Source organism: Euprymna scolopes, chromosome 8, assembly GCF_053919585.1.
Source record: "Euprymna scolopes isolate OS-2025 chromosome 8, ASM5391958v1, whole genome shotgun sequence".
Lineage (NCBI taxonomy): Eukaryota > Metazoa > Mollusca > Cephalopoda > Sepiida > Sepiolidae > Euprymna > Euprymna scolopes.
Genome location: NC_136489.1, coordinates 160,317,087 through 160,341,741, shown reverse-complemented (window position 1 = coordinate 160,341,741; position 24,655 = coordinate 160,317,087).

Here is a 24,655-nt window from a genome sequence, read left to right as displayed (position 1 = left end):
AGGTTTACCATTTTGATTACCTTGGTAAACTTATTGTAATTTTTATTTCTTATATATATATATATATATATATATATATATATATATATATATATATATATATATATATATATTATTAATCATTTGTTCATATTATAAGCTCTATTTCCTTTTCGGTTTTATTGAGCTTTTACATCTGGTTGAGATTACTTTACTTGTAAATATTAACTCTTTAATATTTATAATATATTTTAAGTTTACCATTTAGATTACCTTGGTAAACTTATTGTAATTTTATTTATATATATATATATATATATATGTGTGTGTTTACTGGTTTGGGGAAAGAATTCCATCAAAGTGCATGATTACAAAGAAAAAATTTCAATATAAGAGCTTAATATTTATTTAAAACTGTAAAGAAGTTTTAAAACTGTAAAGAAGTTTACAGTTTTAAATATATATATATATATATATATATATATATGTATATATATGTATATATTATTATTATTATTTCATGTGTCTATATAAAATGTTATGTATTCAGTTCCAGTATTTACTTCCACAGCACTTGATACATAAGTAGTTAGGTATTAAGTTTTGGAAATATATATGGCAATTAAGTTACATAGAATTTTCTGCGCTTCTTTCTCATATGGATTCGTCAAGCTATATATATATATATATATTTAAATCTCCAAAACAGTGTTTCATGGTAAACAACTGATGATCCCTTAAATTACCATAAGTACTATAGTGAATTCGAGAAAGCAAGTTGATGCATCGATTGCAGGTGATTAAATGACTTACTGACTAAATAGTTTTCTAACAAATTATAAAAAATATAAAAACAAAATAAGTTGTTTTATACTGTTTTAAAGGTTAAAAAAACTTCCAAGACTATCTATATATTTCAGGTTAATATATTTTCCAGAGGCAAAGTAATCAATGAAGTTTTAATGAGGTTAATATATATATATATATATATATATATACTAGCAGAGTTACCCTACGTTGCTTGAAGTAAAAGTGTATTTCTATTAAAACTTCCATCTCTTTCTATCTTTCTCTCTCTTTTTATTTCATTCCATCTTTCTCTCTCTTAAACTCCTCTTTCTCTTCCAACCAACTCATTCCTCTCCAACTGGACACACATACACACAGACAACTTGCCTTCATATAATAGATTCCTCATTGAATTAGTCAGCATTTTCTTTCCAAAGAAATATCAACTTTGTGGGTCTTTGTTTTATAGTTTTTGATTTCAGCTAGACATACAAACATAAACACACACAGACAACTGTTTCATATATTATAATAAATGTGTCTTGTCTTAACATTTTACTCAAGTTTCAGGGATTATCCGATCATCAGAAATGCATTAATAAATTTCTAAATAGACGTTCTTGGCCTTCAGGCCAAGATCAAAGTGTAGTATCTTTCTCCAGATGCGGCATTTCAATTTCTTGTTCTCTCTCAGTGGAGGAGAAATCCTTCACGACTGAGACAATTTTTATTTTTGTTCCTTTTCTCCACGTTAAAAAAACGACTCTGGTGTCTAACTCTGTCTCCCCTGTGAGGAGGCATTGTAAATAGGAACCTCCTAAATGTTTTTTTTTTTTTTTTTTTTTTTTTCAAATGCATAAAAACGTTTAACGTAGTATCCATACAATTTACGGCTATCGGATAATCATGAACCTTCAGTAAAATGTTAATATAAGCCAAATTCATTATTGTTTGAAAAGTCTATCTAAAAGGAAATTGAGCCCTTGATGTGTGCAAGGATTGCTATCTTGATTTCAATTTAAAGATAATTTTCATGGTAAGTTTAATAATATTTTTCATTAGTTGTAGATTCTGAAGAGCCACGTAATTTAATGGCCTTTTTTTTTCTTCTTTTTTTTAATGTTGCATTATTTTGGCAACATTGTCTAAATTTCTGTCTTCTATTTGTCCATGTTCTCTGTATTTGGATTCGACTTCTGGTGCCTTTTACAGATTGGCTGATTGTGTGCACCAACAAAAACAAATTGACCCTTTGATAATCAGATATTAAACGCTGGAATCTTGTTTATTCTTTCAAAAACAAAACATTTCATCATGGTTGCACAATGGTAAATAATCTTCGGCAACTATTTTATAAATTTTTTTTTTTTTTTTTTTTTTTTTCAGTAACAAGATTGAAGTCCGACGTTTGATGTAGTCAACATTCGATTCATATCTTAGCACCCTGCAATTAAAACAAAACATAAAAAAATCTTACATATTATTTTTTACTGGAATCATTTGAGATGAGTAATTTCTATATTTATTTATTTGTGAACTGTTATACTCATCTTCATAGTTGTTGTTGCTGTTGTTGTTTCACCGCGTTCCGGCCAACTATCCCTCTGGCCTTCTTCAGATGTTTAGCTGCGACAGGATAGGAATGCTGTCTCTTGACTGTATCCTCAATAATTACTATGGAGGACAGTAATTACTGAAGATACACTTAAGAGACTCAGTATTCCTATTTCGTTCACAGTTAACCATCTAAAGTCAGAGGAATAAGTTGGCTGAAACGTGGTGAAGAAGAAGAAGAAACTACTACTACTACTACTACTATTATGATGATGATGATGATGAAGCTGTGAAGATGAGGGTAACAGTCCGCAAATAAATAAATATAAAAAACTTGTAAACTTGATTTGGTAAAAATAATTCATCAAATATTTTTTCAATTAAAAAGAAAAATATTATATTCTTTTTATTATGAATTTTTCAATGTAAAAAAAAACAAAAAAAAACAAAAACAATTTCAACTCAGCTTTAAACAAAGATGGCAGTCAAAATTTAATGTTTGACAGATGGGAAGATGGCGCCTTTTCCTTCTTTTTGTCTGAAATAATTTAAAACATGTTGTGTATAATTTTTATTCATTTCAGGTGTTTTTTGATTTGATTGAACTCTGAATGTGAATAAAAACAAAGAATAGTGAACCTGCATATTAGTGATGGGACGATTCCAATATTTTTTCCCCAATTCTGATACAATTACCAATTCCGATTCTTTATAAATCTCTAAATATTTAACTATGAAGTAGTTATTTTTTTCCCTCCAATTATCATAAACACACATGTTAAATGTGCAGATATTTTCTCAGGTGTAAAAAAAATACACTTGTAAGGGATGATCTAAAAATTTTAGTTGTATTATTATTTAAAAATCAATAATTTAAAACTCAATAAATCTTTGATTTTATTATTACTGCCAACAGTGAAAGATTTTGCTTTTAACAAAATTAAAAGAATCGTTTTTGGCATCAGAAAATAAGTAGTAATTTTTCCAATACCGATTCCGATGCCCCTTGCAGTTTCGATTTTTCTGATTCCGATTAATCGTCCCAACACTGCTGCATATGTTACATGGCAGACCTTTTTTTTATTTATTTTTCAATTTTTGTGTCTTATAAGGAATTAAACAATCAATTAAATATAATAAACTAAACTAGAAATCAATCGAATAACTTTAAGTAAATGAAGAGGGAAAACGTTTAGTACTTTTTTCTTTTTTGGAAACAATGTTTTTATATTGATAAAAATAAAATTTTTAACCACGTCTCATGTGTCCATGTGAGATTCTCGTGTCAATGTAACTGATAATTACGCATTTAATTAATTTTTAATTGTCACTTGAATATTAGAATCAAAAATGCAAGTTGAAAAATTGTATTTAAAAAATATTTGGTTAAGAAAATGTTTTATAAAATAAACAAACAATAGAATAAAATAAGATAAAAATGATAAAGTCATATTTAAAAATATTTGATAAAAAAATGTTTTATAAAATAAGCAAACAATAGCATAGAATAAAATTGATAAATCATATTTAAAAATATTTGATTAAAAAATTGTTTGGAAAAAACAAAACAAATATAAGATAACATGAAATTGATAGAATCATATTTAAAAATATTTGATTAAAAAATTGTTTGGAAAAAAAAAATATAAGATAACATGAAATTGATAAAATCATATTTAAAAATATTTGATTAAAAAATTGTTTGGTAAAAAAAAAAACTCAGCATATTCAAAAAAGACTAAAACAAACAAATCTATGAAGGTCAAATTAAATTTAAATACAGCTTGAATTTTACATTTGAATTAAAAATGTAAAATTCAATTAGTTTTATAAAATCGCAAAATATCAAGACGTTTACATTCTGCAGCTATATCGTTGTCTACATATAGATTTATCCAAGTGTGACAAGTTGTGGATTTTATACATTAATTGTTCGTCATCCATTTTCCTTTTTTTTTTTCTTTCTGTATACACATGTGATACAGGGTTCACAAAATTTATTATTTAAAAAAAAAGTCTATATAGGTCAAATTTATCTCCCATAAGAAAGTCATTATATAGGTACAATTTCTCCCAGAGTGTTTTATGAGATATGCAGATCTCACCTTTGTTTTTTTTATTCATCTAGAGTCCAATGAAATCAAAAAACATCTCATTTCATGTGAAAGTCAAAATTACTTACCTTTTTGAATCATGTAGAATGACTGCTTTACAACCTAATGAGGGTATATTTATTTAGAAAGATAACATTTGGTAAAAAGCCTTTGTGTGTTTTCTTTGTTTATTTTACTGTATTTCTGTGTACATGTTAGTGTGCATGAATGATTTTTTTTTTTTTTAATTACGAATTACAGCCATGATTGTTATTTGTGTTTGTTTTTGTAATTTCTCTGTGCATATTTTGGGAAGAATATATTACTTTATTTTTCAAAGAACATTTTGATTCAAGTCGACTTCTATTAAAAACATTAAGTTCATGTTAGGTTTAACTCAATTTTTTTTATATTAAAAAGTTAGGTTCAGTTTAATTTTTTTTTATTGAAAAATTAGGTTCAACTCAATTTTTTTATATTAAAAAGTTATGTTCAACTCAATTTTTTTTTTATTAAAAAGTTAGGTTCAACTCAATTTTTTTTATTGAAAAGTTAGGTTCAACTCAATTTTTTTATATTAAAAAGTTAGGTTCAACTTAAATTTTTTTTTATTAAAAAGTTAGGTTCAACTTATTTTTTTATTGAAAAGTTAGGTTCAACTCAATTTTTTTTATTGAAAAGTTAGCTTCAACTTAATTTTTTTTATTGAAAAGTTAGGTTCAACTTAATTTTTTTATTGAAAAATTAGGTTCAGCTCATTTTTTTTTATTGAAAAGTTAGGTTCAACTTAATTTTTTTTATTGAAAAATTAGGTTCAGCTCATTTTTTTTCTTATTGAAAAAACAAAGTGTAGAATTAAATGCAGAAAGTGTTCTTAAAATATTTCCATGAAAAAATCTTTTTTTTTTCTTTATCTCAAATTGTGTAATTGTACCAAAACCCAGTTTTTTGACACCGTTATTGTTGTTGTGTGTGTTTGTGTGATAATAATGACATAATTAAATTTATACATTTATATATATATATATATATATATATATATAAAAATTATAAACTGAAAATTATCAATGTTTTTCGGGGTTAAACTTTCTTATTCTCCATATTTTTTACACTGATGTAATTTTACCTACATTCCTGTTAACATATTAATGATTTTTAGGCTAATTTCATTCAATTTAAATAATTCATTACATCTATTATAATATAAAAGCGAAAATGTGTGTTAGTGTATGCACATTTTTTGTACGTCCGGCAAAGACTTTTGGAAGGGGGGGCACTCCAAGGGATCACTAATTCTTAGAACTTTTTATATACTTCCTCAATTATAATATCTCCGATTTATGAAAGGAGGTTGCGTCTATCTTATATTTGAACAACTTTTACACACTATTTTCACAATATTTCTTACTCTCCACATGTTTGTTTAGCTTTTCAATATAAAAAAGCGAAACTGAATCCGTAACAAAGGCGTCTACCTGGCACTCTGGCTGGGAGGTCCAGAAAAGCAATGAGCTTTGATCAATGCGAGGGAAACTCCTCATATCAAACAATTGCTATTCATTTGGACACTCCCCTTTTTTTAGGGGAGCTGGTTTTTCCCAACATCTTGAGGAAACTGGCTTGCAGCCAAAGTTAAGTGCGTGATTTTATTCCCCTGTCACGTGATGTTTGACCTCATTAAATTTACCCACCTGTTACTTAACTTTTTAAGCGTTTAATTTCAACCATTCTCACTTCCGCTGCCCTGGTAGCGTCGAGGTAAGTTATCATGCTTTTTTTCTGACTTCACCTGTAGGCTTTGGGTTCAAGCCTACCTGCCTACCAAAATTTTTTTTTTTGTTCTTTTACACCTCCAAACACCCGGGCAACGCTGGGCACCCTTGCTAGTTTTAACTAAAGTGACAATAATCTTTTTAAAGATGACGATATATTAAATAATTGACTCAAATATTGTAAAATGAAATAGTCTATGCGTGTTGCAAATATTAACGTATGTTTTATATAATGAAAAATGAGCGTGATACATCTAAAACAAATTCCTAATGAACCGCCCCCTTAAGTAAACATTTCAGCAAATCTCCTCACTAACGTAATGTACTTGCAATAACCCTTATCCCTGAGTGGCTTCCGGGCCTTGATAAGTGGTGATCACTGTGTAAAAAAAATTTAAAAAAAAAAAAAAATCCGAAAAATGACACTTAATCTTTTTATTACATTCAGTCAGTTGCAAATTGCTTTGTCCTTTCCAGCAGTTTTTACCATTGAATTCTTGTTGCAAACAGCTGTTGGCTTTCTTTGGAATTTGAGTGGCAATAAGTCTCCTTAGAATTCCAGTACCCTCCATGCCCTTTCATTGGAGGTCTGGACGGTGCTATACCTCCTCAGTCTTTTCATCTTCCTTGACCTTTACAACCATTTTCTGTGATGCTAATCATTACTGATGCCACCATGCTTTATTGTGCTGCAGAAGAGGATTTTTTTATTTTTTACATATTTACCCTGGTAGAAATAGAAAAATAACTGCAAAATTTTTTTCACTCAACTCCTACAGTATGCTTCACAAAAAATATTTCCACATCTTTAATTATTACAAAAATTATTACATTTATTCGGAAATTTCTGCTTCTCCGAAAAAATAGAAGATAAGAACTATATCTCCTCTCTATAAAATATCTACTAACATGTCACCACTAGGCACCAGATCAGTTGTTTACATAAGGGCAAATGTTTTATAGCACCGGTACATTCCATGATTCTGGTATTCCTATTTTTTAATTCTGGCTGTTTGATAATTATACATTCTGGGTACCCATACTCAGTTTAAACAAATGCATTCAATGCTCGCCATGTTTCACCAAATAGGCAAGTACACTTCACGTGTTTAGCTTTTCCATTTATGTATTTTAATAATTTATTCAGACGATAGATTTTTGTATACATTTCTTTAAATAAGACAAACAACTCAAATTATCTTAGTTATGCAGTTCGGTAGTTATTCATATTTTTAATTTTTTATTTATTTATGTGGTTATTCATATTCTCAAATTTTTTTTAGTTATGTGGTTATTCATATTCTCAAATTTTTTTTATTTATGTGGTTATTCATATTCTCAATTTTTTTTTTAGTTATGTGATTATTCATATTCTCAATTTTTTTTAGTTATGTGATTATTCATATTCTCAGTTTTTTGTTTATTTATGTGGTTATTCATATTCTCAGTTTTTTTTATTTATGTGTTTATTCATATTCTCAAATTTTTTTTAGTTATGTGGTTATTCATATTCTCAAATTTTTTTTTATTTATGTGGTTATTCATATTCTCAAATTTTTTTATTTATGTGATTATTCATATTCTCAATTTGTTTTATTTATGTGGTTATTCATATTCTCAAATTTTTTTTAGTTATGTGTTTATTCATATTCTCAATTTTTTTTAGTTATGTGATTATTCATATTCTCAAATTTTTTTATTTATGTGGTTATTCATATTCTCAATTTTTTTTAGTTATGTGATTATTCGTATTCTCAATTCTTTTAGTTATGTGATTATTCATATTCTCAAATTTTTTAGTTATGTGTTTATTCATATTCTCAATTTTTTTTTTAGTTATGTGGTTATTCATATTCTCAAATTTTTTAGTTATGTGTTTATTCATATTGTCACTACTAAATAAAAAGTTTCATTTCTTTAAAGAATGAATAACATTAGCTTGTTTGAAAATATTCTGCATTGCATCCAATGTCAACCAAAGGACAATACCACAGGCATTCAAATAAATACACTGTGTAAAATAATTAACACTACAAAGTTTTTTCCCATATTAAATAAATAAATATTAATTCCACATACTAAATAAATTAATACATATCACCCAAGCATAAACATATACAATAGTATTACTACATTCAAAATATCCAAACTTTATTCAATGTAACTGCCGTGTGCATCAATAACCTGCTGTAAATGATTTGTGAATGTTCTACAAATGATTTTCTCTGGGATTTTGAGTCATTCCTCACTAAATTTCTTCTTCAGAGCCTCCAAATGGGTATGGTGGAAAGCTGAGACTACTCTCTATGGTCTTTGCAATGTCTCCTGCTAGCTTTCTGGATTTGAATGGCAATTCGTTTCGCTAAATCATGCAGCATATATTGTCAAAAGTAATATTCAAGTTAAATCTTACTCATATACACCTGAAAAAGATTTTAACAAATCATAGAAAATTCAATAAGTGTAGATTAGAATAAAAAGTTGTGACGATAAATATTGAACACCCTTCTTCTCGTGCTACCAGATCAGGCTGTCTGAAGATATTGGCTTCCTGAGACGAAATGCACCTAACATTGATGCTTTTTGTTTTCTCTACTTTCTTTTGCAAAACTTCATTATGTCCTGCAAAACCAAAATCAAAAACGACAAGGTCTTTGCAATGTCTCTTGCTAGCTTTCTGGATTTTAATGGCAATTCGTTTCGCTAAATCATGCGATATATATTGTCAAAAGTAATATTCAAGTTAAACTTTATCAATATACGCCTGAAAAAGATAAAAAGTCATAAAAATACATGAAATATAGATAATAATACAAAATTGTAACGGTAAATATTGAACACCCTGTAAACAACTGCTTCTTTCTTCATTTTTTTTCTTTGTTGTGTTTTGTCTCGGTCTAGAAGGATTTAAGATTGTTTGGCTACTTCTTGCATCGATTTTCTCATAAATAAAAAAGTATAACTTTGATATTTGAATTGTTTTAACAGACTAATGCATCTGCTTAACATATGATTAGAACCATAATTAGTTCTTTGTAGAAAATAAACAAACAAAATCAGGTACCCAGAAACAGACACTCTGAATTGAAAAAAAATTTAAAAAAAGGAAACAAATTCCGGGATAAGCAGAGAGCACATACAGCACCTAGAATTCCCAAATGGTCACCCATCTGTTACTAGGCAGGCTCAACATTGCTTAATTTTGGTGATCTGACAAGAACCAGTGTGTCAATGTGATTATGCCATGTGTGTGTGTATATCTTCTATAATATAAAGCTGAACGTCTGTGTGTGTGTGTCTGGTCACGGATAGGCTCCTATATGGTTGACTATTATAGAAAACTGATCACATATAATGATAGAAGATGTATCGAGACACAGGAATGGGTATGTTTGATCTGGCATAATGATGATTCATTAAAATTATGGGGTCTGCGTACACGCCTGTTCCACAAAGTATGGAAATAAAAAATTTAAAAATAAAAAAAACATTTACAAGTGTTTTTGATATAGATGAACATAAGAATACTTTGATAAGTATGTTTTAACTCAAATAGGGATGGTATAATAAAATTGTGGGGTCTGCGTTCGTGCCTGGCCTCCATATAATGGAAATAGGCACAAACTTTAATAAAGACTTTTCATATCTATCTGCGTAAGTATACTTTGATAATTATGTTTCAGTTTGAAGAAATATGGTATAATAAAATTATGGGGTGTTCGTTCACGCCTGACCTCCATAGAATGGAAATATCTCACAAAGTTTAACAAAGTTTTTTAATATAGATCCACAGAATATTGTAATAAGTGTTTCAGTGTGAACAGGTATGGTATAATAAATTATGGGGTTTATCTATTTTATTTTTACTTTCATCATATTTTGCTTTGGTTTTGATACCCCCAAATTTGAAGCTATCTCTTTACAACCCTTCCTTTTCATAACCTATCATACTTTGACAAATCAGAGTCCATTTTTTGTAGGCTGTTTTTAAACCCAGTCAACGATGGGTACTGTTGCTAGTATATACATACACAATCCCACACAAGATTCAATATTAACATTTGTTTTTTCACATTGGTTCCCCTCAAACAAGAGATTTTTTCACTGAGACATAAATTGAATTGGGAGTCAGATTTATAGGAGAGGAATCCTCACATCATATTTAAATTTTTGCATGTTGATTCAGTTGGAGAAACGGAGCAGGGAAGGAATTTCTTTAAAAATAAAGGGGGCCATATGAGAAATAGAGATACAAAAGAAAGTCTGCTAATCTACTGAATAAATAGATTTACAGATGAGGAACAGAGAGTGATAAAGTGGTGCAGAAAGGAACCACCTCTGCTTTCCTTTGTATTCATTTAGAAGATTGGATACTCTGTATACCAAATGTATATACAATGGAGCAATTACTGTAGTTTATTAATCTTTTCTTATATAATAAATGTAAGTGTGGAAATAAGTCTGTGATTTTTAGACATGGAATTAGAAGTTTATCTGTAAAAGCATTCTCCATATTTGAAATATTTTTATTTTTAGAATAATAATTTTTTGGGAATAATAATTTTGTTTGGGAATAATAATTGTTTTGGAATAATTTTTTTTTTTTTGGAATAATAATTGTTTTGGAATAATATATTTTTTTTTTAAATAATAATTTTTTTGGAATAATATATATATATTTTTTGAATAATAATTTTTTTTGAATAATAATTTTTTTGAAATAATAATTTTGTTTTGGAATAATTGTTTTGGAATAATATTTTTTTTGGAATAATAATTGTTTTGGAATAATATATATATTTTTTTTTGGAATAATAATTTTTTTGGAATAATATATATATTTTTTTTTTTGAATAATAATTTTTTGGGAATAATAATTTTTTATTTTTCTATGCTTTTAACAAGTTACTTTCATATCTTCAGGTGAAGTTTTTAGTGGAATTGCTTTTAGGATCGGTTAAAAGGATTATAAGATTATTTTATTTTTTTTATAGTTGTATTCACCTAAAACAAGGCATTTTGTGACAGAGAGACAGAAGAGGCTGCTGTGATTAAGGACCAGATTTTTAGTGAGCATTTTAAGTAGGGAACTATGCATCAATACGCTTGCTCATATCACATTTAAATTTCTGCTCGTTGGTGCAGTAGGAGAAACGGGGAGCAGGGAAAGAATTCCAAAGGCAAGCTATGCTCTTAATTTGTATACTCATTCATTCTTGGTGGGGTGTCATCATTCAGCTTGGTTGTTTCTACATTGAATACTTTTAATTATTATACGATCCAAGATTAAGCTTGTTTTAGATTTGCTATCGTCACTTTCTCTCACACATATACACATATATTGAATAAAGGCTGTGTGCAGTGAGTCCTGAAAAAGCAAAAATGTAAATAAATACCATTTAAACAAGAAGCAATGAAATATTATTATATTGTCAATAACATAGTACAACAATGACAAATAAAAATTGGTTCACAGAAGGAAATTTTGATTTATCAGTTTAAATGCTATTTGTATCTGATTTGAAAAATCAGAAAAGATAACCTCATATATATATATATATATATATATATAGGTTATCGATATCAAAACATCGTTAAACTCACTACTCGTTCAAGCAGCCGCCAATAGCGTAATGGTTAGGAGCCTTGACTGCCGTACAAACGGTCGGGTTTCAATCCTGGCTTGAGGTAGTTGCCTGTCTAGCCGCACTGATGAGCTGTGAAACAGCGAAACAGTACTGTATGTGGATGACTATATATATATATATATATTTATTATTATTTTTTTTTTTATCCATTATTTTAAAAAAAATAATAAGTTTCATAATTTCACTGACGCTTTTTCTTGAAGCTCCGTTTTACCCTGGACATTTATATTTCCTAATGGATTGCCATTGGATTGAACATTTTCCTGCACTGGATTTTCCCGTTTTTCCCATTGGATCTTTATCATATCCTTTTTCTCCTTTTTTCCAATCTCTTGCTTTCCCAATCTTTTTGAATCCCTACAAACTGCCTAAAAACTGCTAAATGACTTATTGGATGCAAGTATGAAATATTTCATATTGCTTGTTTCCTGTGATGCATTAACCTGCAAAATTCATTTTATATTTTGCAAACCTCTTCCCTCTGATGAGAAGAATTGCTCTCTTTGAAACTCCATGGAATAAGGGTTTTTCTTGTTTTATTTGTACTCCTTCTCAAATAATTAAAATTTTGTATACTTTCCTTACAAGTTTATAAAGGTTTTTGAAAATTTGAATATTTTCAATATTAAAATTTTTATATATATATATATATATATATATATAGTGAATAAATGACAAAAGACTATATTCCAAAGTTCATGATGTTGACCATCTTATAATTTATTCCTGTAATTCAATTGACATTTACAATTCTTTACAGTATCTGTTTTATAGTGCAAAATAATCACTTAATTATTATATCAATCAGTGAATTTATTTTGCCCTTAACTCATCAGAAGATATAGCAACAATCAATCCGTCAAAAGGAAATAAAGTGCGTTTTGACATGATTAAAATCAGAAAATTGGAAGAGAAGCTGTAAATACCCTATAATATGTTTCCATTATATATATGAATATGTGAATTTAAATGAAATGCCCTAAGATTGCAGATTGTATAACACTGTAAACATAAAGTCCAAAAAAATGTTAGTATCAATAGTTATAAGACAATCACATGCAGATAAAGAAAGATCAATATGCAAGATAGAGCAATAATAAAAATAGAACATTCTGAGATAAATTATTATTTATTGTTTAACAAAGGAGTACAGATACTCATTAGTCTTTTCCTTAATCCATGGATTTTCAATGAATGCCTCATCTCATCGGAGGAAATGCTGTTAACAAAATAGATGTGTGATAATTATAAATTTTGCTTGTTATCACATAGATTGAAAATTAAAATCAAAGTGATAGTGTAAAAAAGGATATGCAAAGTTGAAGTAACGAATATACGTATATATATATATATATATATACATATATAAACACACACACACATATATATATATATGTGTGTGTGTGTGTTTATATACACATATATATATACATATATATATACATATATATATATATATACATATTCTTCTTCTTCTTCTTCTTGCTCGTCCGTCGAAGTCGACGATGACCAAGGTATCAATCAGTTCGGCGTCAGGGGTTTGTGGGTCCTGAGATGGCTGATGAGGCCAATCCGTGCTCAGCAGACTCTTCCACACTCTGGACACATGAAGGCGGTATCGGCAGACTGTGAACCGGCAGCTCTCTCCTTCCTCCTCTTGCGCTTCTGCTGGTCGTGTGTCATGCGTTGATTCTCTGCCCTGTCGGCTCCTAGGCTGATGACGCAACGCCAGGCCGAACGTTTAGCAGCGCGACTCTCCTAATACATATATATATATATATACACACACACACACACACACACACACACACACACACACATATATATATACACACACATATATATATACACATACACACACACACACACATATATATATATATATATATATATAATAGTGCATATTATGAAAGCATAATAGTTGAAATAACAGAAACACATTTCTAAAGCTAACCTATTTTTCTGTCATGTAACCATGACGTGGTAAAAAAATGGCTGTATTGGAAAACAATGCGTTTTATACATATTTTTTCAACTAATCTATATTTATGCTTATTCACTGATGTTTTGGAAATGAAATAGCTGAGTGTTCTTTGCTACTGTAATCATGTAATACAATCTGTTAAAAGATATTTTTGAAGGCTTACAATGCAGGAATGCATAGTCGTTACAAAAGCATTTAAACAACAACGGCCTGTTATAACCATATTAAGCAGAATTTTGAATTTAAATCTTACAAAAACATTTAAACAACGGCCATTTATAAGCATTTAAACAGAATATGAATTACTTCCCCTTGATTAGAAAACCTGTAAACAAGTAAAAATAGATTACTTCCCCTGAACATAGCTAATTAATTAAGTTTTGAGCGTTTGGATTTAAAATCCAAACAAACAAAAAAAGCACAATTTTATATAAAAATATTTAAACAACAATGGCCAGTTATCAGTTATAACCATATTAAACAGAATTTTGAATTATGTCCCCTTGATCAAAAAACCTATAGACAAGCATTAAAAAAAAAAAAAAAGAAAAAAAAAGAGAATTATTTCCCCTGAACATGTAATGGAATTAATTAATCTTTGAGCATTTGGATTTAAAATCTAAACAAAATAGCCACTTTATAATTTACAGCCTAGAGAGAGGATTTGTTTTTCCACTGATGATGGGTTATATACCCGAAAGGACCTTTGCAATAAATACCATCCACAGTTGAAAAAAAAAAAATCAGTTAAATAAATAAATATAAAACAAAATAAAATAAAAAAATTATTGAATTATTAATCATTCATTTATTTACTCTTAATATATATATATATATATATATATATATATATATATATATATATATATATATATATTATTGAATTATTTATTTATCTTCTCATAATGACTGTACATTCCTGCACTGTAAGCCTTCAAAAATACCTTCTATTATTTAACAATGCCTCAAGCAAACCACGCCATACTTAATACTTAATACAATCTATTAAGTTGCTTTAGTGAACAGTTGTTCATAGTCATTACTGCTAATATGCTTAAGTTTTAGGCTTTTTGCATATCTTTCAACCACTTCCTCATACTAATTTGTAGTTATGGTTTACACCAGCCAATCATATTCTTGTGTCGAGGAACTTGAACGTCTTCATATTCATTACACCATCTAACTAACCATTCAATTTTGTCTGAAATTTTATTTTATATTTTAAACTTTATCATATATCTATATATATAAAGTAGTAGTGTTCGTGTGTGCGTCTGAATGGACCCACACTGGACTGATCATGACTAAACCTGACATGATGATGCCCCCCTGTATACTGGACCGATCATGACTAAACCTGGCATGATGATGCCCCCCTGTATACTGGACCGATCATGACTAAACCTGGCATGATGATGCCCCCCTGTATACTGGACCGATCATGACTAAACATGGCATGATGATGCCCCCCCACCTCCACCCCCGTCACATCTAAGGATAGTACATATTATTTTTCAAGGTAAAGGTCAAGGTCATAGCCTATGTATATATATATATATATATATATATATATATATATATATATACACACTCCTACAACCTACTGGACTGATCATGACCAAACCTGACATGATAATGGTCTCCGACCTAGGGATGGTGCACACTATTTTTCAAGGTCAAGGTTAAGACTTTGCTAGTATATATATATTAATGGGGAGGAATAATTATTTAAACATTTGCAAAACATAATAATGTTCTATAGTTTATAGGAAAGGCAAACTCCTGTTGATTTTTCTCTCGCTAAAACTCAGAATCTATCAAAGAAACACCTATAAACCTTACATCATTAGAGTCAGTGTAACCTCCAATCAGGTAAAATAAAAAATGCTGTAATATTCGTACGCTCGTCACCAGGGCTACAGATTAGTACACAGAAGGAAGGAAGGGTCAGAAAAATAAATTATTTTCTTTCATTCTTACTGTTAATTATTTTAAAAAACTAAACTTGGCCAAACAGATGATGATCTTTTCTTTCTTGCTTTTTTATTTTTATTTTTTTGTTTTTTTATATTGAACCAGTTGCCACAAATAAAGAAGGTTGTCGAGGTTGGGCTAAAAATTAACATGGCTAAAGATGTGTAGAGAAAGAGAAGTTTTAAAAGATGTTACACTTTCTTTTTTTTTTTTTTTTAACTCTTCCATTTTGTTATCCATGTTCCCTAGCAACGCCGGGTATCCCTACTACTTCGGGTGTTTACAGTTACTCTTAAAATCTCTGTTGATGGCATTTATTAATTTTATATCCAAATGCATCCAAAAATAAATACGTTCACATTGGATGCATCAGTAGATGCATAAATAGTGTCTTGATTTCTATCAATGCCTCCATTCGGTCTCAAGAAACAAAGGATACCCCCTGTAAGAGTAGCTGTGAGAGTAATTGTGCGACAAGGGTTGCACAATCTCTAACCACATCTCCTGAAACGTCACTGCTTGAGTCCAGTGGCAAAGAGAGTTCAGGACGACTGGAAGCAGTGCTGGACTAAGCGGAGAGCACATTCTGGAATTCCTAAATTGGTCACCCATTTTAATACTGACCAGGCTCAACTTTGCTTAACTTCGATGATCTAATGTGAACTAATGCTTACCAAAATCTGTTGGCACGATAATTCTTTGTAGTAAATTCAATCTGCCTTCTTTTGTTTGGTCTATGATTTAACATCGAACACTTTTCCGTAGAAAATGCTGTAGTTTTTGTGCCTTCATTCAAAAATATTGAAGTGTACATATTAGTGATGGGATGATTCTAATATTTTTCCCAATTCCGATACAATTACAGATTCCGTACTAAATTCCCGATTCCGATGCAATTACCGATTCCGATTCTTTATAAATCTCTAAATATTTTAACTATGAAATTGTTATTTTGTCTCGATTACTGTAAAAACACATGTTATATGTACCTATATCTTCTCAAACGTAAAAACACACTTCTGAGGGGCTGGTCTAGGGATTTTAATCTTACTGGAAGTTTAAATCAATAAATATTTATTATTTTATTATTACTACAAGCAGTGCAAAATGTTTCTTAAACCAACATCAAATAAAAAAGATAAGTTAAGGAATCGATTTTGGCATCGGTAAAATAGGCTAAAATTTTTCCAATTCCGATACCCCAAAAAGCTCCAATTTTTCCGATTCTTGATTCCGATTAATCGTTCCAACACTAGTGTGTGTATATATATATGTGTGTGTGTGTGTGTATATATATATATATATATATATATATAAAATATGCATCAGGTGCACTTAAAAGCCAAATTACAACGCAATATTATGAAAATAAACAAATATTTTATTTGTTTGAAATTTATAATTTAAAAATATATTTCAGAGTCAAACTCCATCCTCAGTATTTTTCTTCTTTCTTGCCATGTTGTAAAGTTGGAGAAAGAAAGTCAGTAATCCACGCGTTGTCTTTCAGCTGTTGTATTTTGAAATGCTGGGAACGGTGTGTTGGCTATGCGAGATTAATGTCAAGGGTGTGAGTTCCGTTATGGAAACGTTGATTTTATTTGAATAAAATAAAATATGCATCAGGTGCGCTTGAAAGCCAAATTACGACGCAATATTATGAAAACAAACAAATATTTCCCTTGTTTGAGATTTATAATTTAAAAATATTTAAAATTATATACATATATATAGTTTAGCTTGTCAGTTTTACAATAAATTAACCTTTTTGACTTACTTAATACCAAGCCACAATACCTATTATAAATGATTTATTCAATATAGTCACTTTGAATACATTGATTTTTTTTTTTTTTTTTTTGATTTTGTGAACATATTTTCTTTGCTTGACATTAATCAAGGCAAATTGTCAGCAGGAAATAATAACAAATAAAACACGTGTGAGTATGTGAAATACGAAATACATTATATAACATATTTGATAGTTGATTAAATTTAACGTTAACGCTTTTCATTGATGAGAGTGCACTAAAAACATTTTTAAAGAATTATTAGCATAACTCGCGCTATCCTTCACGACTGAGACAATCTTTATTTTTGTTCCTTTTCTCCATGTTAAAAAAACGACCCTGGTGTCTACATCTGTCCTGTGGGGAGGTATTGTAAATAGAAGCTTCCGCTTCATTTATTTTTATTTTTTTATTTTTTTTTCACATTTCAGGAGCAATGTTTCTGACAAACAGGGAATACTTAGCCAGACGATTTTTCCCCAGAATGAAACACAAACATTTCTGTGTAGCTTACTTGCCAGAAGTATATTTTCATAAAACTATGTGTGCATATGATGTATTTAGTTGATGAAAATCCGACAGAATGGAGAGGTGAACAGTTTGCAAATTAAAGACAAACGAGAAAAAAAAAATGTCAACATAAGTGCATGCATGAATAAGATATATGCTTTGGGGAACATGTGAAGTATTTCTGGATACATTTATGGATGGTGGGATCAAGGTAAAAAACATGCACTAGTGGGGAGGTGTTATGTAGGTAGCAAAAGAGTAGCGAGAGATTCTCTGTTACAGGTAGTTGCAGGATTGTTTCTATAAATGGAGGAGTGAGACAAATAGTAGGAAAGCCGAGAATGTTATATAGAATATTAAACAGACATCTAGCTGCTCAACTCCCTAAATAGTATCCCTGCAATTATGTCTAAGACAGTAGCATCCTACATCAAAGTGGCACTGTGCCTTGTTTGGGGGTGAAAACATAATAAAATATATATACGTATATATGGCAATTATTTGGTGACCTTGAGGTAAAGGCTTAGTAAATGGAGCCAAAGGTTGCTTCATGGCTGGGTTCGAATTTGCTGACCGGCAGGAATTGTCACCTCCTACACTGATGATTGCATAAGCATAAAACGCTAGTGTCTGCAGGTATTAAAATAATTATTTATTATTTAAGTATAATTATCAAACCCTTTAAGAATACATAAGGATGGACATTATCTAAGAGGCAGTCAACTAGCATTTTCAGGAATTTTGCCGGTTAGAACACACAGGATTGTCTAATATTGTGCCCGAATTGTGTGTTTATTAATCGTTAATGCCCTTCATTCCTGTGGCAATTGTTAGGTGGTCCAGAAGTAAAGAAAGGCTTAGCAAATGAAGCCAAAGGTGGCTCTGTGGCTGGGTTTGAATCTCTTGACTGGCAGAAATTGTCATCTCCTACACTGATGATTGCATATGCATGAAACACTAGTGTCTGTAGGTAATAAAAGAATTATTTAATTATTTAACTATATATATATATATATATATATATATATATATATATAAAGAGAAAAGAAATTAAAACTGTAAGTTGAAATTTACAATCAAATTTATTGTTCAACTGAATACCCCAAAAAACAATTTACAATGTCCTTATTCCGCAGAGTTTCAAAGAATGCTATTCTTGTTATTCTTCTCATCAGAGGACAGAAAGAGAGCAGCAAATTATATTTGTAGCAATGCTAGAATTTGCTAGTTATGGCATTAAATGAAACCGCAATTTATTATAGTAATAAATTGCAAAGATGTACATGTCCTTTAAAAACGAGTGAAAAAAACGTAGGAAATGCAAAAATTAATAAAAACAAACCGGGCATAAAATTGCAGCTTGCATGAAGATTCTTTCAAAGGTAATCCGAAAGGTGGTAATAATTCTTTAGAAAGAGTCAAATCCAAATTTAAATCCAGTTGAATATAATTAGTCCGGTTGGAAAGTTTTTAACGCAGCTGAAATTATGGAATTTTGGTTTTGTGGATAGTGCAATAGTCCAAAGATAGGTTGATCGCCAGTTAGGTGAATTCGAGAAATTAGATGGACAGAAAAACCAACATGTCAACTCCCATCGTTAGCTTAATTATTTATTGAATATATATATATATATATATATATATATATATATATATATAAAGTAAAAAAATTAATAATTGTGAATTATCAATAAGTTTCAAGGAAAAACAAACAAAATGATCTTGAGTGTACGATCGTTTCGGAAACGATGTTCATTTTAATTAAAATTGATAATAATTATTGACAAAAATTGACAACGGTTTTGTCTTGGAACATAATCTCCTCATCAGCAAAAATGGGGATGCGGAATTAAGACACCAAAATAAAACTGGCTTTTTTGTCGTAAGTAAGACGGATGTTTCTTGTTGAGTTCCATAAGAAAATTTGTTTTAAGTTCAGTCAGTATATCTTTGGGCACGCTGCTGTATCTTGTCTCTGAATAATACCCTCAAGATGAGTTCGTTTGTTTTTCCTTTTGAAACTGATTGATAATTCACAATTATGGATTTTTGTTTTACTCAATATTAATATAGCTCTAGGATATCTATACCTATTGAGCTTATTATATATCTACAGTACTATCGGCAAAAGTATTAATTAATACATTTATTAATACATTAAAATAGACTTTGCTCTTTAGACTCCAGCTCTAATTCCCTATATATATATATATATATATATATATATATATATTCAATAAAGGAGCTCACTGGTTATCCTTAGCAATAATACATAGCTCATTTTAGCTATTTGACTTGCTGTTTCACCATACCAGGACTCTTCAGTGTGGCTAGACACAAGGTGAGCATTTCATGTTGAGAGTCAAGTTTTCACCCCTATGTTATTATTCTTGTTATAAAATAAGGAAAATTATAATGCTATATGTGTTCTACATTTGCATTATCGACTGCCTAGAGTGCTCAATTCTTTTATGAAGACTTTTGCTAAGTGGCAACTGTCTGGTTACTTACTAGAGAGCTAAATCCACAAGCAAGGAGCAAAACCTACAAATGTTTGATGATTTGTAAACTGTTCAGCTGTTTTCTATTCAATTCATCTATTATAGATTTGACTTTTATACTTGCAAAACTCTTTTTTGTTTTTATGGTTGATTCAGTACCGATTTGAGCTTTATTCAATTTCATTTGACTATGCAATATTTATTTATAAACAGATTTTTTTTATTATATTCTGAAAAAAAAAAAAAAAACCTTATGAAAATTATATTATTTTTTATGGATATTTTCATTCTTCTATGTACATAGATCTATTTTTTTATTAACGTTTAGTCGTTTTCACTTATAGAAAATGGGCTTCCAAAAATGTAAATAATTTATATTGTAAAACAGGAGGGCAATATTTTTTTTTTTTTTTTTTAAGATTTCTTTTTCTTTTTTTCTTTTTTTTTTTTTTTTGCAAAATATTTTTTTTTTTGTAATTTAACTTTTTGTGGCATCAATTTATAATTTTCTTTTCAAAATATAAAAACTAAAATGAAACTTGTTATAAAATGATAAAAAATCAGTTTGACAAATTAATTAAAATTAAAGCAAATGATTATATTATATACATTTATATGTGTATAACACACACACACACACAGAGTAGAACCCCGGGATATGTCATTAAAAATTAGTAACAAAATACAGTACAGTATATAATACAGATATATATAATCAAATAACATAAATAACACTAGGATGGGGCAAATACCATAACCAGGAGCCGGATAAACATGGTATTCCATGTCATAACCTGGAAAAAAAAACATATCCTAGGGCCACTGTATCCCGGGTTCCTACTGCATTTATATATATATAAGTTATAAAAATATATGTGAAAAATATGTTTAATTATATTTCACCCTTTATTCATACCATTCCATTTATTTATGAAGCACAATGCATGTTAAATATAACAGAACATATACAAATAAATTTATATTCCAAATTCCAAGATGTTGTTAATCTTATTGTTTATTTCTTTCAGCATGTTATGAATTGAACATTTAAACATGCTGAAAGAAATAAACAGTAAGATGAACAACATCTTGGGGAACTTGGAATATAGACTTTTTTGTTATATATATATATATAAGAATTTAAAACTGCAAATTAAAGTTTACAATAAAATTTGTTATTCGACAGAATACTCCAAAAACAATTTGCAAAGTCCTTATTCCATGGAGTTTCAAAGAATGCTACTCTTGAAGACAGCAATAAATTAGCAAATTATAATTGTAGCAAAGCTAGAATTTGTTGGTTGATGCATTAGATGAAACAACAATTTATGATATTTAGTTAAATTGCCAATATATATATATATATATATATATATATATATATATATATATATATATATATATATATAAATTGCAATATATATATATATATATATATAAATTGCAATATATATATATATATATATATAAATTGCAATATATATATATATATATATATATATAAATTGCAATATATATATATATATATATATAAATTGCAATATATATATATATATATAAATTGCAATATATATATATATATATAAATTGCAATATATATATATAAATTGCAATATATATATATATATATATAAATTGCAATATATATATATATATATATAAATTGCAATATATATATATATATATAAATTGCAATATATATATATATATATATATAAATTGCAATATATATATATATATATATAAATTGCAATATATATATATATATATAAATTGCAATATATATATATATATATATAAATTGCAATATATATATATATATATATAAATTGCAATATATATATATATATATATATATAAATTGCAATATATATATATATATATATATATATAAATTGCAATATATATATATATATATATATATATAAATTGCAATATATATATATATATATATATATATATATATATATATATATAAATTGCAATATATATATATATATATATATATATATATAAATTGCAATATATATATATATATATATATATATATATATATAAATTGCAATATATATATATATATATATATATATATAAATTGCAATATATATATATATATATATATATATATATATATATATAAATTGCAATATATATATATATATATATATATATATATATATATAAATTGCAATATATATATATATATATATATATATATATATATATAAATTGCAATATATATATATATATAAATTGCAATATATATAGATTGGTTGGTTGTTTTTGTTTTACGGCATATCAACCTTTTCATGTTATTTAATGAGATTTTGAAGAAAAATTTCAGGTTATTTAATGAGATTTTGAAGAAAAATTTTTTAATAGAATATATTTGTTGTTTTCAAGTCGGATTCTATTTAACCCATAGTTGGGACCCTAACAAGTACTACCACTCCACGTCAAAGTGGACCTGGGAGAAATGGCAATTAAAGGCTGGCTCCACACTCCCCAAAGCCCGCAAGCTGGGGCCTCACCACTGGATATAGTTTAAGGTCCAATATATAGAATAAATGACAAAAAGTATCTGTTTTGTAGCGCAAAATCAATCATTTAATTATTATATCAATTAGTGAATCTATTATGCCCTTAACTCATCAGAAGAAATCGCAACAATCAATCCACCAAAAGGAATTAAAATGTGATACGACATGGTGAGAATCCGAAATTTGGAAGAGAAGCTGCAGCTACCTTTATATTTTACCATTAAGCCATCTTGGATTTTAATATATATACATATATATATGTTTAGTTATTAAAAGGAGGTAATATATCTAAGCAAATAAACATCAGTAGCAGCTTATTTAAAGCATTTGTCATGTAAAAAAAAGGGAAATAACGTTTGCTACATTTTAGCAATCAACTACTATATATAATACTTAATCATTTATATTAAACTTTATATATCGCTAGACTAATCAAGATAATGTTTCGGTCATTAGTTATAAATAACCAAAGACCTCCACAAGCAATAAGTCTTGTCTTTTTAAAAGTTCATGTCTGTAACCTGTATCTGAAACCAGATACAACAGACTGTGAACAACGCCGTACAATCAGCGTAATGAGTCGTATAACTAAGGTTCTTCTGCGTGTGTTCATGAATGGAATAAAGAACAAGATTCTGTCAGAAGTATCTGAAAGACGATGTGGTTTCATTACCAATAAGGGTACACGATATGTAATTTTTGTCTTGAAAACCCCCATAGAAAGATCCATAGAGGTACAGAAAAATCTGGGCATAATTACAAAATCCGAAAGTTGGGAGAGAAGTTGCATTTTGCTTTTCTTCTTTTTTTTTTTTTTTTTTTTTTTTTTTTTTTTTTTTTTTTTTAATTATGCCATCTTCATTTCTGGATTTTGTAATCATGTCTATATGCTTTTATTTTCTTTTCAAATTGATAAGTGCTTTTTCTTCCGATGAGTTAAGGGTGAAATAAATTCATTGATTGATATAATAATTAAACGAATGATTTTTTTTTTTTTTTGCTAGGGAAAAAATGCTGTCAAGAATTGTGCATGTCAACTTATTTAAAGGAATAAATCGTAAGATGGTCAACATCTTGATATTTGGAATATAGACTTTTATCATTTATTTGTTATATGCTCTGTAATTACATTGAGCTTCATAAATTGGAGGATTGGTATAAATAAAAGGTGAAATATTATTGAAGAAACATATTTTCATATATATATATATAAATATATATATATATATATATATATATATATATATATATATATATATATATATGTATATATATATATATATTTATATTTACCAGTGGTGAAAAAAACCGGACTAGAGTGCTCAATGTGTAGTCAGAGCAGTATATAGGAAATTTATTTTTTCCTCTCTTTGAGGATTTTCCTCTAGCTGAAACAATTTGTAAACTCATTCTGGACTCACAGTAATAAATTTCCTATATATATATGATGAGAAATATGGAAATAGTATTCCGACAAAATAGAGAAATAAAAAGGAACAAACCGTATTATGTGTTCATCAA